We start from the raw sequence: 16036 nt of genomic DNA, 5'->3' as shown, positions 1-16036 counted from the left end.
AGTTAAAATATCATCTCATAGCTATTTTATTAATGATCTATCAATGTTCACCCTATCTACATGCAGTTTTCTATTTATATGCTGTGTGTTAATTTCTGTATTTTATATTGTACAGTACTTTAATGAGGTTAGACTGTATTTTTACCAATTATTATACAAATATTGATAGTAAATATTGCTATATTTTAATCTAAGTACATTTTAAATGAGTACACTTAAGCAGATTCTAAATATTTTAGTGAACAGCAGGAGATGTAGTAACTGGTAACAACTTAAGTTGGTTGTCCTTGAGACAGATAGTTTTATCCTCCTTGTCTCTCAGGAGTAAAATGGGTACCTAGGGGTTTGATATCCAATGAGCTGATTTATTTCAGGTAAGAAAATATCAAATGCCCCTCCAGGGAGTTGTATGTCTTTCTCACAGGCGTGGTTAAAGCAATTAGACAAATAATTGTTAAGCACTTAACTGGGATAGTAATTGTGAATCCCTTTAAGGTTTTAGTATGTGCTTGTATAAAAATACTCTACTTGTATTAATTTCATTATTCAAGGACAAGATTTGCCTTGGCAAGTTTTAAAATATGAAAACTTAAGCTATTAAGTGGACAAAGACACACAAAAGATATATAATAAAAACACTTTTACTAGTTGAAAACTTATCTATTTTATTGTAAAATAAGTTAAATCTTGAACATTAACTATTTCCACAAGTTCTTGTAACAAGACTTTAGTAGAATGTTGAGGGGGCCATACTGAACATTTTATCAAATTTATAGGCCATATGTTATACAAATAATGAATGTTTATGAGTGCAATGGTACAAATAATTTCATGAGGTAAATTTCAATAATTTGTCTTTGGATCCATATATTGTGTATTATATACTAGAAATGTTATGCTTAAATAATCAAAAATTGTAGAAGGGAAAAAAAGTAGTTTTAGTTTATATAACTTAAAATCTCTATTTTATATACGCAATTACATTATCCCTTCAGGGCCCAGATAAAATAAAGACGGATGGTTCGGAATTTAATAGCACTAGATAATTACATTGCTTCAAAATATGTAGTATCAAGAAATGTGGGGTAAAACAATAAAAGGGGATTAAATGATATGAACGTCTAAATGATGCTGCCTGGGGATAAACAAGAACAAACTAATTAAGACAAGACAAATGAGTGTGCAATTAACAGGCACTAAAAGTCTGTGAAATAAGCCTTCTGAAAATTACATTTCATTAACTTTATTTACAATTTAAAGACATGTTTCATAAAAAAACAGAATAATGATTGAAGTAGTACACTTGAGTAAATATGAATAATTAAGGAATATGTAGGGCGAACATGGGATATACATTTAGTGACATCACAAACTGAACATGAGGTGACAACGGTGACCTATTTTGGCAAAGTTGACTTTATCCATAAATAAAATTTGATGGTAGGACACGAAACAGAACAAACGGAAGCAAAGATAAAGGAGAACAGAAAAGATCATTTTAAAACATGATGGCATTTATGATAACGTATAAATCATGAATGGCCTACATGCCATGTATATGTCCATCCACAGTAGTTCCAATATATCTTGTACTAATCAATTATCCTTCCATATCGGCAATCAAAAGAAAAAGAAATTGACATTTTTTAAATATAGTAATGAAAATACAAAAAAAAGTATCATGAAACAAATATAATATTCCAACCAAAATAGCTGAACGTTATTGACAAAAACAGCCAAAAACAGTGAAACTATTACTGAAAGTTAGATGAGTATACGTACATGCGATAAAGATTCAACCTTGTAATGGGTAGTACAACCAGATAATGTAAACAATAATGTAATTTGCCTTTTTAAATTTCTCAATGTTTTTTCTATTTGTTTAATTGCTTAAAATTGTTAAAAAGGACCCATTGGAAATAACCTCTTTTAAGCTTTATGGAAGTAATCTTGGTAAAATTTTAAAATGCGAGTACCGAATATTAAAAAATACAAGTAAAGATAAATATTCATAATATATTCCCATTATATGTTGAATGGGAAATCCATACTAAAGAGAACAGTTGTAACTAATATCAAAATAATAACGATAATGGCCTATTATTACATTTATTTATTCAGGAAATTTAACATTATTGCATGAGTACCGATTAATGTATTGTGTTTATTTATCCACCATCTTGGTTTATGTCATCACAGGTTCCGGGTTCGAATCTCGGTTGGGAGCAACTTATTCTCATTCTCACAGATTTTCCCATCTTTTTGTTTCAAATTAATTAAATACATTTTTAGTATATCACCAGGCGGTTTAGAATTTGTTCTATGTCTGTGGTGTTTAAATATATATTTTAATATATAATAAATATTACAATACTAGTTCTACGGATAGGTGAAGGTGAACTTCTATGTCTAGAATGTGTGTAAAAAATAGGAATTCCGGATGGGATATTTCTAAAAATGTTTCATATAAAATTTAAAAATACTACTGATGCTAGAATCACATTTACATTTCATTTTATAATGTGTATATAATGACTTTATTTGACAATTTCAGTTATTTATTCTCGCTAGAATATGAATGAATATAGTATATACAAACTGAAATATGTTATGACATACGTCATATATATATTGTACACAAGCTGTTAAAAAGACTATAAAACATTGGATAACAGCATTATAGCAGTTTACACTGATGACTCACTGTAACTATATTTGATTCATTACAATAGTTTATAATTTGTTTGAATGAAAGCTCAAACTTTTAGTATATTCATATAATGTATTGTGAATAGTAGTAGTTTAAAATAAATTATGCTAGTGTTTTAATAACATAAAGATTAACAGAAAGAAAATCATATCTTTGCATAAGGTATTTATTCTGATCCTCAAGCTTAACTGGAAAATGAGGAAATTCGGATTAGGTCCTCTACAGACCCACATTCTTTTTCTTGGACCTCTGCCTTCATTATTTCTATCCATCAGGCAACTTGAAGGTACCTTTAAAAAACTCACATTTTTAAATTGTATTATTTTAAATTTTCTGGCATTTTTATTTATTATTATTGCCATGACAATTTTAGGTCACATTTTCAATTTTACAAACCCACATTTTCAAGTCTTCAACCAGTGTACTGATAATTAACAGACTATTAAGCTCTGTTTACACTATCAAAATAGTTTGACAAAAAAAGTATGATGTGCCCAAATACGGTAGTGATATGCCCAAATATAGTAGTGATACGACATCATCATGTCCATACATTTTTTTCCCACATAAAGTTTGATATTGTAGCTTTATTTTGTTCTTTATACAGGATAAAGTTCAGTACATATGTATGAGTTGTGTTGTATTACTATATGATACAATTAATCCCAAATAATTACCATCAATTCTACCCCAACCCCAACCTAAATCTGACAACCATGAGGAATACACAAATCCCTAAGAGCATTACAATCTATTCATGGGTTATTGAAAATGAATTAACTATGAAATGAACATATGTCGGAGTCAACAAGGTAAATTCAAATTTCATCCTCTTTTACAAAACAAAGACAATACTAATGTGTGCATTATTACTAAGTAAATACAAGACAGTGGGTCTTTAATTAAAATATGACCTGTGGGAAATTAGAAATAAGGAACGGAGATAATTAAAACGCATTCACACACACTGTACAAGGTAGAACTGGAATGATTTTCAACACAATGGTTTGAAAAAATTGCATATAATATATGATAGTGGGACACAGGAGCGATGTTGTTTTTTGCATCAACATGCATTGTCCATAAGCGCTGACTGTATACAGTCAATAGCCACCATATGTGATCTAGTATCACGTTAGTTACAAGGACCAGCCAGTACCTTCTTAAAGGTAGTGCTGGTAAAAATCAGATATTAAAACATTATAAACAATTTATATTAAATCAAAATAACATTTTTCAAGTTTTCAGAAATACATGATCATGGATATTTGCACCAAGTATTAAGCAACCTAAAAACCTATTCATTCCCTCTATATAGAATAATACATATTCATCATGGCATCTAAATATAAAGCTTGTACTATTAATATGTTTGACTACATTCAATTGTGATGTATAAATAATTTGTTTACATATGACAATGCATTACCATGCTGGATTAATATTCATAATTTAATTCATATAAAATATTAGGAACACGCAATCCATTATGATACTGAATAGAATTATTTTGTATCCAGTGTATAATGTAACATTGTGCTATCACTCCTGGAGGTAGTAAATTAGAAGCTTACAAGCAGGTCTATCGCAATATGCATCGTTGTTGTACATAGATTAGCATTGAATAAAATTGCCTACATTACATTTCGGACTTTGTTTTCTGTACTTTATGACGTCTCCCGTGAGATGTTCTTTGTTTGGTACTACGTTGTCGTTATTACATCAGAAATAAATGGATTCCGGCAAAGCTCTACATAAATTAGTCTTGCAGGTAAACACGAGAACTTATATTTATTGAATAAATAAATAATGTGTTATTATATAAATAGAAATATATATGTCCCTAACATAGAAATAATTAGGTTATATGCATTATTTATTATACATTGTTTCTGTATCAATATCTTTTGAACACAGTTGATAATATTTATAAAAAAAGCTTTAAGCTTTTTAAGTCTTAAAATTATTTTTAAATGTACCATTAATAAATGAAATATCACTGTCTGACAGTGTACAATGTATTTCTGAAAAAAGTTTTCACTGAAATTCCCTTAAATTCCTGTCTTAGCTCATATAACAATCCATATATTTAGTCCCGATGCGACTTATTTAAATCTTGTATTCAATTTCAAATTGAGATCAAAAAGTTGTTTTAAATAGTTATTTTATGAATATTCATAAGCTATTTGGTAATAAATTGTGTTGTTAATTATTTTTAAAAGAGTGATCAATATTGAAATTTGAGATTTTTTAGGACCGATTAAAATTGTTTCTAGAATTTCTTTCATCTCAACGGCAATTTTGAAGGACAATGTAACCATTTTTTTGTACTAATGGACGCGGAAGATGACAGTATCTACCTTAAATGGACGTAAAATATACCCAAGGGAAAAAGACAATATTCACAACGATGGCAAAGGAAGCTATCATACACATCTCATCATTTTAAGATGAATTGGCAAGATTAGATGGAGGTCAGTGACCTTATAATCTGCGTTCAGATTTCTAAATGTTATGCAGTACAAAATTAATTCTAAATCATGCTTTAATTTGTAACAATGTTTTCATTGCCAGATAGTAAACCAAATTATATGAAACATTGTCTCTGATTGGCAGAAAGTAAACATGAATGATATGAAACAATGTCTCTGATTGGCAGAAAGTAAACATGAATGATAAGAAACAATGTTTCTGATTAGCAGAAAGTAAACATGAATGATATGAAACAATGTCTCTGATTGGCAGAAAGTAAACAATAATAATATAGTTAGAATAATTTGTAAAATTGACAGAGTAAATTAAGTAAACAATTTTACTTTAAAAATAGTAACATCTTCAAATTTCATCAAAAGAAGGATAATATAAAGGAATATCCTATCTTGTTACGTAGTTTTAAAAGTGTATTTTTAATTCTTAATTATATGTAATCTATAACCCTTAATGAATTATTTGAATTTATCAAGAAACAGAGTAAAATACTGTAAAGATATTTAAATGACATAAAACGTCAATTTATCAGAGGTCGTTGGAAAATTTAACATCGTTTTTTATCGGCAATAATATTCTGAATACGATAACTATGAGTCTTGTGTAATGGCTTTGCTTCGAAAAGAGCATATAAAACATCAAATTAATAAAAATGTAGATAAATTCTATGATAACTTATACATGTCTGTCAATTTTGTTTCTGTTTGAGAATTAAATGAATTGACATTCGACCGAGATGGCAAAAAGATGTTGTAAACTTACCTCTGGACGTTACTTCAGGCAGTTTGGCATGACAATCATACAATGATAACGTGTGCTTTGATGCCTAACGACTGATCTTAGATATCACAACTGGCTGCTAAGAAAAATAAAATAGATTTATGAAATGTTTTTAAAGTTATATTATATTTTGATGTACATTTTGATGTACAATTTAATTTCTTATTTGTAACATCATAGTTATATTTAGGTCAATCAACTATACACATTCAAGTGGTGATAATATAGATAATAGTCTAGATTTTCTATAATATAAACATGTATGAATATATAAGTTGAGTGCTCTTTTATAACTTTATTTATTATTAAAGTTGGTGCAGTATACAGAGGAGGATACAGGAAAAATTGTTTAACCAAGGGAGTGCTGACATAGTCTGCTAATAATAATAGGTAGGCTTGATTTCATTATAGCCAGAAAAAATGGGGAGCATGTACAGAAGCTTATACAGTAAATTCTCTCAATACCGGACTCTTCTAAAACCAAAAGTTCCAAAAGGTCCCCAAATTTGTTTTTACCATTAAAAACACATTCCAAATACCAGACTTTCCAGAAACCCAGACATATTGGGACAGCCCAAAGGTGTCTGGTATTGGGGGAGTAAACTATCTGTTTCATGATCCCATGCTTGTGCTCTGCAACCCCAGGTAAATATGGATAGGATTAACGTTGTTACATAATACAGTAATTCATTTTGTTTTTTTCATCTTATATTTCAGTTAGGGTCAGTGTACAGCTACATGTAACCCAGTAATAATCATTTAATAAGAAAACAGCAAACAAGGTCGTGTTCTGAATGTCACAGTGGCCAAAGATAGTCATATTGTGATGATAGAGTTGATGCTACTATCCAGTTCATTTTCCCGACTGTCAAGCTATTGTTTATTGTATAATATCATATTATGATCAACTACCCTGTATGTGGTAATACTAATTGAAGAAGTAGGTTTATAGATGACAGTGCAAGTTACTAGGCAACAGCGGAAGACAAAAAAAGTGATTGAATATTATATTTTATGAACATGATTATGTTAAACTTAATTAACTTTCAAATATTATAATTGGTGAATGAAGATATTGTGATCATAATGATAATATAATATTGACTAGAATCTAAATTAGCTAATAATTAAGGATGACAGAAGTAGGCCTATTTTTTATTTCACATGAAGCTCTGTCTACACTATCAAACTTGTTACAAAAAATGTGATGTACCCATATATGGACATGATGATGTCAAATCACTACCATATTTGGGCATATCACTACCATATTTGGGCACATAACAATTTGTTGTCGAACTAGTTTGATAGTGTAGACAGAGCTTTTTCTAAAAAACTGATGTTAATTTTGGTATTGACAACGGAAATATGAATTACATATCTTAGTTTGGCAGAAGCTGGTTGATGATATCATACTAGTCGACATTTACAAATGCTTCGGTGATTAGAAAAACCACATTTCGAACCATAAGCACTTGTAGTAACACTATAGGCATTGCTTCAACATTAATCTTAAAAGGTCGCAACAGAACAGAACAAAACATAAATAATGAATTGGTCCATGAATCATTCATAAGGTTTATCTCTCACTTCATCAACACATCAAAATGTCAGTAAACGCCACGAATGTAGACTACCGAAGACAGCGTTTCAAAAATCGGTTCATAAATTTGAACTTTTGTACGCATGAATAAAATATAGTTTTGGAAATTTATACACGAGTAGATTGATGTAGTAACGTGGTTGTACGGACGGGGATTACAATGAAGTTGCGTACAAGCTTGAAAATTAATTAGCATTTTTCATCCACTTTTACAGGATTATTTCTAATGACATTAAAATATTGAACATTATTGATACTGTGACAAAGTGTCAATCATTTCTTACCATTAAAAGTTCCAATTACAATTTAAACTTTTAATTTAATTTTTCTTTTACTGCATGCATGAGAAGTAGGACTACCGACACAATTTTGCAAAAAAAAAAGGAATTGCACGTATGTAATGTCTGATTAAACGCGTTCAATTATTTTTTAAAGAAAAGGACAAGTCCTTGTGTACTCTAAATCTTTTAACATCTATACGTTTTTGTATATTAAACCTCCATGATTAAACTACCATGTTTTATGTGTTAAAACGTCCTATTTTATTCATTTTATATAATAGGTATTTTGGGAAGGAGAAAAGAGCATTGACCCAATTGTGGATCAACTTGACATCCTTATTAAACTTGACTGCTGCAGGTGGATTCTCAATCATTTCATTGTTAAAGACTTACTTCATCATTAACTAAAATCCCATCATGCTTCAGGTAAGATTACCCAGTCGCCGTGGTAACCTTTAAACGATTGGTAAAAGTAGAAACCCACCTGTTCATCCAAGTATATATTTATTTAGAACATCCAGTACTAGAAATATAAACAAAACAAATGATCGAGTATTTTTTATTATTGAATAATTACAGCACATTTGGGATGAACCCATGTTGTAATGATTTTATTTGATTTTATTCGGTTTCAACATAAGATTACAAGACAATATGAATACAAACAATTTACAAGCAAATACATTAAATAAGAAACCAAGGATAGTCCATAAAGTTGAAAGAAAAATCAACTTAATTCCAATGGGTTCCTTTAAAAACACCACTAATCTTCCCAAATAATCCCCTTTATAGTACCTGCTTATATAGCTCCTGTTTGAAACACAATCAATTATATATCTGAATGTATATCTGGCATGGATTCCATTCTATTTTTAAACATTCATTTTAGTCTATTTTACATTCCATTTAAACAAGATTTTGAAAAAGAACAAGTTGTCAACACTCAGAGCATTATGATACAATTACACAAATTTAATCACCCAACATAATTTGTACGTCCCATATGAATCAATTAGGAAGGATCAGCAAGACAGGCCTAGTGCTTTATGACGGATCAACAATCCCCCAAGGATCCCAAGAGATTTTTACAATGCTAAGCACTACAGCTCAGTTCTGCTTGTAATCATTTTATTTTAGAGTACATTACATTAATAAATCATGTTCTTGTTTCCAGTGATGAATACACAAAAATAGACCTACATACATGAAATCAATATTTGTGATTTTAGTTAAATCTGTCAATCACAAAGAAAATTAGTTATTTAACAATAAGAAACATTTCTACAAAATCTTAAGTACTGTATAAAGAAAAAAAATTAATAAAGATTCTTGGAAAAATCCAGCGGGCAAATGGAACAACCAATGACAATGTCTTAAGCTCTGTCTACACTATCAAACTAAAGTGTGATGTACCCAAATATGGTAGTGATATGTTCAAATAAAGTAGTGATATGACATCATCATGTCCACATATAGCATTACAGCAAGGAAATTCAGAATGACTCCCTCCAAAACAAACCTAGAAGCATGTCCAGAAAATCTACTCATTAAAAAAATTGTGGGGAAAAGTAATTTAATGTAGATTTATGTACTTGAAACCATAATCCCGACAGAATAAAGGCTTTTAGATCTACAGACTTTTGCTACAGTGCCTAACTCCATCATTAAACAACTTATGGGAGGCAAAAATCATGAATAAGAGCATTGTAGAAGTTTACAGTGGAGAACAAGGAGAGAAAATGGAGTTAACATTATTATAAAACAACTTATAAGTTTGTATATTACAAAAATGATGAAACAACTATTTATGTATGTACAGTATTATGGGATACAACAGCCATGAATAAGATTGTCGCAGAAGTTTAAAGAAGTGGAGAACATAAGGGAGATAAAAGCAGGGAGTCAACAATTTCACTGGTTTCCCATTTATGATCATTGTAGCAATTGGCTGTCAATTTAAAATACATACTTCAAAAGAATTACAAAGTACATAGGATACATTACTGACAGTACTGAGTTCATACAACTATAGGGTTGAAATTTGTAGGTTATCCGCATTGTTGTCATTCGTCGTTCGTCGTATCTTTCAGCAAAAGATTTAGCTTTCATCATGAACTGGTAATCCTTCATTTTAAGAATGTTAAAATGTACCAGTGTTTTTTTCACATTTTGGTAATTTAAAAAAAAAGGTTCCCTGGGGTTCTGCAAACAAACAGAGTAACAATTCTGGCAATAATATATTTCAATAGGTCTCAATGATCCATGCTGGGATGTCAAATTAACACACAGAAATTTTTCTTAAAGCTCTGTCTACACTATCAAACTTTATGTGACAACAACATGTGATGTTCCCATATATGGACATGTATGATGTCATATCACTACTATATTTAAGTATATCACTACCATATTTGGGCACATCACACTTATTTTGTCAAACTAGTTTGATAGTGTAGACAGAGCTTTAAAGTGGTCTTTATATTATACAGTAACAGTAAACCATATACATGGTATAGTAATATTCATCAAATACTATATAACTGCAAGTTGTAAATCAAAATCTTTACAATACAATTTCAAACGGCCCTAATGTTGTAGAAAGTGAAGAAAAAATTACTAACAACGTATAAAATTAATGTTTGAGAAAAGATTACATGAACATAAACATACATTATCACTAGATGACCTGATCATAAGACAACCTAAAATACACAATGTTTCAAACAGTTAGCATAAATGAAAAACATGGTGATTCTAGTTTTCATTTAAGTAGACACTCAACCCACATTGTACACTATATAATATAGTATAAGACCTAAGTAAATTTAACCTATAGTTCTTTTTTCTTTAAAAAGCAAATTCTGGTAGAGGATCAAAAGCAGAATTGCACATTCAAAATTCAAATTTGATTATACCCTACTCTAAAATATTTTTTTAAACCAATGGGACCGACTTTAATGACAATTTTACAGATCATTACAAATGTTTGGTGGTCTCTTTGCATGGGTTGCTGGAACAGTCAACACGGGACTGCCAGTAGGCCTACCTATACATGTTATCTGTTTATTATTTTTCCATACATGGCATAACAAGAACTGACTTAGAATTATACATTATGTATTACATAACAACAAGAGCACCTGTTTATCAGACTACACTGTAATATTCATGTTAGAAGTCATTAAGAAACACAGTATCTGTATCAGCACCTGTTATTATCACATACACATCACTGTCAATCAAATTCAAATGCTTTATCAATAAATCAAATATTGGTGTAATTGGAAACAAATATTATGCAAATTTATGCAAATTAACACTTTATTAACAATGTTCAAAATATGTGATTGAAACAAATTGTTCATAATATAGGTAAGGTAAAGGTATTTGTTGTAAATCCAAAGGCAAATTATTGAACAAAAAATGACAATGCTGTGGGTATTAGTGGCTGGATCTCAATATAGAAACAAAATAAAATAAGCAAAAAAGCTAAATCAAAATGATAAAGTAAAACAGCCAGAAAAATTAGCATTATTTGTTGTGTTTATATCAGGGAAGAGTGAAATTATAATCATATATATAATATATAATTAATTTCACTTTTCGCTGGTTATATATATTTTGTAATAAGTTAAAATTTGATGTTTATGCTGTTTTCTATCTGAATTTTTCCTCTTTTGTTCTTTCTACATCTTATTCATCACAAAATCTTTTTATATTTAAAATTTAGTGTCAATATTTTTTCTTCATATTAATATATTCATAGAATTTGTTATACTACATTAGTGTTAGTTCTACCTCTTTCCCCCTGAATTCATAAACATAAATGCATCAAAGCGGTTGTTTTGATAAAACTCATAAGGAATTCGATATCAAATTTATGAATACATTTGTTATGATAGCATTATAATGAAATAAATATAATATGATATGCTTTGCTAATGTAATCATTGCAATGACTTGATGGGTTATAAGAACATGTGTACTTAATTCAGCATAATTCGAAGCAGATAAGCATTTAATGAAAATAATGAAAAAGCCGCCAATAGCAGGTTATGTCATTTGGACAAGGGAGCGTTTGATTTGATCTAAGACCTAAGATTGTGTTATTGTGGGCATGCGAGGGTATTGGGATATTATGTTCCATCGCTCGATTCAATGACATAATTTTGACGAATTCTATGTCCAGACGATGACCTACGACACAATATACAAAGGTCATTAGAAATTGAAAGATTCCTATTGCAGAACCCAGATTCATTGACAGGTAGAGTCTCTCACATGACAAGTATTGCAAATGTGGCTTTATAATAATTGTTTAAAAAGTAAAATAAGGTTTGGCCACAACTGCAAATCAATCAAACACAATTGTACGGCAAAAAAAAACAAACTTACTTATAGGTAATTTGAAATAAATCGTGATTGCCATCAGAATTATTTTCAAGTGTGGAAAGTTGAGAACAACTGTAATTGGAATCATTACATTTCACGATTTCAACTCAGGTTATTTTTATTGCGAGAAGACAACGCTTGTGAAGCTTCTAGCCCCAAGAGAACAGATAGTGCAAAACAATAACACAATGTCTCATCATTAGATGACTTATCTGTAAAGATGTGATCTGAACAACGCTAAAGAAGTAACTCGATATTGTCACCACATCTCCCCATTGTACACGTAAATTATTTCTTTGTCTAGTTTCATACGCAGGGTATCTGACATGATAAACTTACAGTTAGTTATATTTAAAGTAAAAATACAAATATTCTGAATAAATCTTCATAGTGTGGTAAAGAATTATTTTTTATTTTATTTGTTTTTTTTTAAATTCATCCTTATTTATAGAGTGTGACCCTAAACAGCGTATGCTGACAATCAAGGGGCCCTCATGATGAGTTATGATAACTGTCTATATGTGACAGTGACTGTGTGTATACTAGTACACTGCTACTCGTCTCGAAAGATGTACTAGGTTCTTTAAAGTGAACATGAGCTAGATGTGTACACTGGACCTACGGTTTATAGTCCTTATCCGAGAAGACTCGTTCTACCACCAGAACAAGTGAGCCTCGAACCTTTGCCAATGTATGGCCAGATATTACGGTTCCACTGTCTTAACCACCACGTAAAAAAATCATCATGCCAGTCGTACGCTCAACGTGCTACTTCATTGGAATTTTTAAAATAACTCTTGAAAATAAAATTCACACTTGTGATTTGCATAACGTGATCTGTTGCCAATATTTGTAAATTAAGCTTCATACTCATGTACACTACAGCAATAAGTGCTAAAATCTTATTACTATTATTAACAAATGTGAAAACTGGTAACAGAATCCAATTTAAAAACATTAAAGTTCCACAAGTTATGTTTTAGTAAAGAGATTCTATACACTCTAGAGACTTGAAAGTGTATGGTGAAAACACAGTGGAAGATTTAAGTATCAACAACACTACAAGCTAAAACCATGCTAAAACACGACACTGGTGTAATTCCATCCCATTGTTTGAATTACATTTAAATTTTTTATTTTTCTGATATTTCTAAAGTTAAAATAATAGAATATTTAAAAATGTATTTAACAAAAGAATACAAAATAAGCAGGTCATGCATTAGTAACTTGAAGCCACTGTTGACATCACTCTCTGAATTAAAGTTTAAATTATTTACCTTTCTGTTGATTTTGTTGTCAAAAACAATGCAAACTCACCTTTTGCACAAAAGCAACACGCGATATTTGTATGTATCGCTTTAAATTAGATTTGAAATATTTATCTTAACGTTATTTAAAAATTTATGTGATGAATATACACACAATTGCATGCACACCTTAAATTTGTACACAACAAAAATATATGAGAAACATTTATAACGAATTTAAAGGTAATAGCAGTTACAAGGTGTTAATTCATATATTTCACATCATTTGTTTCATTTGAAAGTGTCCCATGAAAAGGGGTGTCGCAAAGGAGGGGTCAAACTATATCCGTCTTCTTTTATTTTATATCTCATTCTCAGTATCTCTATTTCAACATTGAATATAAAACATACAAACAAGCCAAATAAAAATTCATAGCTGCCAAAAAGCTGAATTGAAGATTTCTTTACAAAAGGCCTTTACAAACTATTTAATATAAATATTTACTAATAAAAAAATTACAAGAAATTGTTTTACAGTCTATAAAAGTTTAAAATATTTGAGATTAGTGAATGTTTCAACAATTTTTAAATTGTGATACCAGTTTCTCAACTTTTTATTCTTGTTCTTGATTAATATAAATATTTGTTATTTTTTTTTTTAGTTTTAACTAAATTTTGCATTATCAGCAAGAATTTTAAAATCTGGAGGACGGAAAAATGACAGAAATGTTGAATCACTTCAGATTAAATCACAAACAACAATACAAGTCAAACATATTGAATTTTACATTTTTCTATCAATAACGCATCCGGGGAATGTTCGTAATGTTCAAAAATAATATTTATTTTAAAGAAAAGTCATAGGGGACGGATTTCACCACTTTAATTTCATATCCATATGTTCGTATTTGTCTTTGAGAATACGCAACATATAGGTTACATATTTTGTTTCTATTTCATTACTTTTCATCCTGGCGCCAACTCATAGGATAATCTGCGCTAGACTGTTCGCTGAAGCGTAACAGGGTAAATGATGCGTAAACTTGGGTGTTAAGCCACTACAAGTTTATGTCTCTCCACCCAACCTATTCTACATGAGTACACCAATGAGCTTATATAGATTAGGCTAGATTCACCCAACCTATTCTAGATGAGTACACCAATGAGCTTATATAGATTAGGCTAGAGGGAGGACTCCTCATTGAGTACACCAATGAGCTTATATAGATTAGGCTAGAGGGAGGACTACAGTACTAACATTGAGTACACCAATGAGCTTATATAGATTAGGCTAGAGGGAGGACTCCTAACAACACCAATGAGCTATGAGATATAGGGTAGAGGGAGGACTCCTCATTGAGTACACCAATGAGCTTATATAGATTAGGCTAGAGGAAGGACTATAGTCCTAACATTGAGTACACCAATGAGCTTATATAGATTAGGCTAGAGGCTCCCAACCTATTCTAGATGAGTACACCAATGAGCTTATATAGATTAGGCTAGAGGGAGGACTACAGTACTAACATTGAGTACACCAATGAGCTTATATAGATTAGGCTAGAGGGAGGACTCCTAACAACACCAATGAGCTATGAGATATAGGGTAGAGGGAGGACTCCTCATTGAGTACACCAATGAGCTTATATAGATTAGGCTAGAGGCTCCCAACCTATGCTACATGAGTACACCAATGAGCTTATATAGATTAGGCTAGATTCTCCCAACCTATTCTACATGCATACACCAATGAGCTTATATAGATTAGGCTAGATTCTCCCAACCTATTCTACATGCATACACCAATGAGCTTATATAGATTAGGCTAGAGGGAGGACTCCTAACACGGAAATGATTCCAACAAGATGTGAACCATAAGCTCATTGTGGTGTACACATACAAGTTGTAAATCACAAATGAATAAATCTAAATACATATTTTGGCATTAAAGTATCATTAGTAGGTCTTGCATAATAGTATTATGATTACACTTTATGATGTAACTGTAAATATTCATTATTGTTCAATATCACTACAGAATTTATATGCAAAAAAAAAACTATCAAAGTAATAATAAAATTAACATATTTTCATTTTTTTGTATTGAAATACTCACCAAACAATCTCTTTTGATCGTTTCCAGACTTTTTCTTCATTAGAGCTAATTTAGCTGTAAAAACAAAATAAGTTCATATAAATGCTTATTATTAATTATTCATAAATGCTCATTATTATTCATAAATACTTATTTCTGTATTAGTCATTAATCATTAATATTCATAAATGTTTATTATTATTCATAAATGCTCATTACTATTCATAATTACTTATTACTGTATTAGTCATATGCTCATTAATATTCATAAATATTTATTATTTATAAATGCTCATTATTATTATTAAATAATATAATTAACTACAATTGCTTGATATTTAAAAAGGCAATTATTCATTATGCAAATAACATATATTCAGGATATATTCAACTAATTTATGATAATTAAATTCAACTAATTTATTACAATTAAGAATAATT

The 16036-nt window shown here is 30.1% G+C and overlaps 1 protein-coding gene across 1 annotated transcript in view; it reads left to right on the top strand.

The window, feature by feature from the left end:
- Positions 1-16036, top strand: part of LOC144842397 (protocadherin-9-like) — a 215377-nt gene that overhangs the window by 94637 nt on the left and 104704 nt on the right. The gene's annotated exons all lie outside the window — the stretch shown is intronic.

The sequence above is a fragment of the Antedon bifida genome, chromosome 5, assembly GCF_963402885.1.
Source record: "Antedon bifida chromosome 5, ecAntBifi1.1, whole genome shotgun sequence".
NCBI classification, from domain to species: Eukaryota; Metazoa; Echinodermata; class Crinoidea; order Comatulida; family Antedonidae; genus Antedon; species Antedon bifida.
This window is presented reverse-complemented; position numbering and strand designations above follow the sequence as displayed.